The sequence below is a fragment of the Castor canadensis genome, chromosome 14 (genome assembly GCF_047511655.1).
Source record: "Castor canadensis chromosome 14, mCasCan1.hap1v2, whole genome shotgun sequence".
Lineage (NCBI taxonomy): Eukaryota > Metazoa > Chordata > Mammalia > Rodentia > Castoridae > Castor > Castor canadensis.
Genome location: NC_133399.1, coordinates 20,259,471 through 20,261,538, shown reverse-complemented (window position 1 = coordinate 20,261,538; position 2,068 = coordinate 20,259,471). Strand labels below are relative to the sequence as shown.

General features: G+C 37.1%; 1 pseudogene; it reads left to right on the top strand.

The window, feature by feature from the left end:
- Window positions 1–637: 637 nt before the first annotated feature.
- Window positions 638–1,662, top strand: LOC141416152 (olfactory receptor 7A17-like; annotated as a pseudogene).
- The last annotated feature ends 406 nt before the right edge of the window (window positions 1,663–2,068 follow it).

Genomic DNA, 2,068 nt, shown 5'->3' with positions numbered 1-2,068 from the left:
TGATTCCCAATGTACTTTCTTGTTTATTTCTCCCATTTTCTTTCAAAGTCCTAACTCTCCTCACATGTTACCTAATAATTTCTTTACCCAAATGTTTTTTTCTTTCAATTCTTATACTGTTTGTCTCTTAGTAGATTTAAAATAATTTCCTTTTTTTGAGTGTAGTGACCTCAGCAGTACCTACAAAATGATCATCACTATATTACATTCCACAAATATATGGAAGTATTTGTGTTTAACATTTTGAATGCATGGCCTAATGGAAAGAGACAGAGTGGAGAAGAATTCCAAATTAGAGAATGAAAGTGGATTCCCTACAGAGGAGCAAATGCCTATGAAAAACCTGTGAATTCAAGTCTTTACCAAAAATATGGTCAGGTAAGTACTGAATAGTTGTGTCATACATTTTTTAATCTCTCATTTTTGTTAGGCACATCAGGCACATGGAGCCCAAGAATGAAGCAAGGATATAGAATTTGTTCTTTGGAGGATTTCAGAGGACCCTGGTTTGCAGCCTGTCCTCTTTGAACTATTATTTTCCATGTACCTGGTCACTGTGCTTGGCAACCTGCTCATTATCCTGGCCACAATCTCAGACATCCACCTGCACATAACCATATACTTCTTACTCTCCAACATGTCCTTCATGGGTATCTGTTTCACCTCCACCATTGTACCAAAGATGTTTGTGAACATCCAGACACAGAACAAGGTCATAACTTATAAATCCTGCATAACCAAACGTATGTTTCTATTCTTCTTATAGAGTTGGAAATTCTTCTGTTGACTGTGATGGTGTATGATGGCATTGTGGCCATTTCTCACCCTCTGCATTACTCAGTCATTATGAATCCCTGTATTTGTGGGTTGCATGTTCTGGTGTCCTGGATCATAAGTTTCCTGATTTCCACCTTACACAGCTCAATGGTGTTGCAGCTGTCTTTCTGTGATAGTGTAGAAATCCCACACTTTTTCTGTGAACTTAATCAGGTGGTACACAATGTCTGCTCTGACACCTTTCTTAATGATGTTGTGATGTACTTTTGTTTCTGGCTGATGGTCCTTTTGCTGGCATCCTTTACTTTTACTCCAAGATAGTTTCTTTCCTATGATCAATGTCTTCATTTCAAAGAAAGTACAAAGCATTTTCCTCTTGTGTGTCTCATCTCTCAGTTGTCTCATTGTTTTATTGTATTGGTCTCGGTGTGTGCCTTTGTTCTGTTGTGAGCAAAACCTCCCAGCCAAGTGCAAGAGCCTCAGTGATGCACACTGTGTTCACCCCCATGTTAAACCCCTTCATCTACAGTCTGAGCAACAAAGACATTAAGAGGGTTCTGGGAAGACCTTTTGAGAAACAAACTGTAAGAGAGCCAACTGTCCTGAGACTACAGGAGTGCTCAAGATTGCAGGGCTCATACTCTCAATGTCAGACCTGGGAATCTTTGATCAGATGGTGGAAGAAGAAATTTCTCCTTCTATGTTATTATGGAGTTTTCATTTCTCTGATTTCAGCTTCCATATGCAATTCAAATACCCAGCTCACTTTTTTCCCATTTCACCTCTCTATGATATCAAATCATCTCTATTTTGTAATTTTCAATTTTCTTAATCAATTGTAATAATTCATACTTTCTATTTTATCAGGAATTGTTACACATGTAGGACCATGTTCTGCATGAGCATGTTTAATCCAGGTGATATGCTCTTTATTTTTTGACTTTCCAAATTTTTTTATTAATGTTATACTGGGGGTACATTATGACACAGAAGTTTTAAAAATATATTACAGTTAAATTAATCCCCTCTATCATTCTCCATTATTTCCCCTCTCCTCCTTCCTGGAATAGTTTATATAGCTCCCATTTTTATATTTAAGTACATGAGTTCATAATATTTTCACCATATTTACCATCCTCATCCCTTTCCTCATATTCTTCCCCCTATCAATGGCATGTACCACCAAACAGGTCTTGTTTTGCCTTCCTGTTCTCCTTTTTGTGAAAAGATGACATTTTTGTTCATTTAAGACAGCTATACAGGGAGTTTAATTGTGACATTTCTACATATA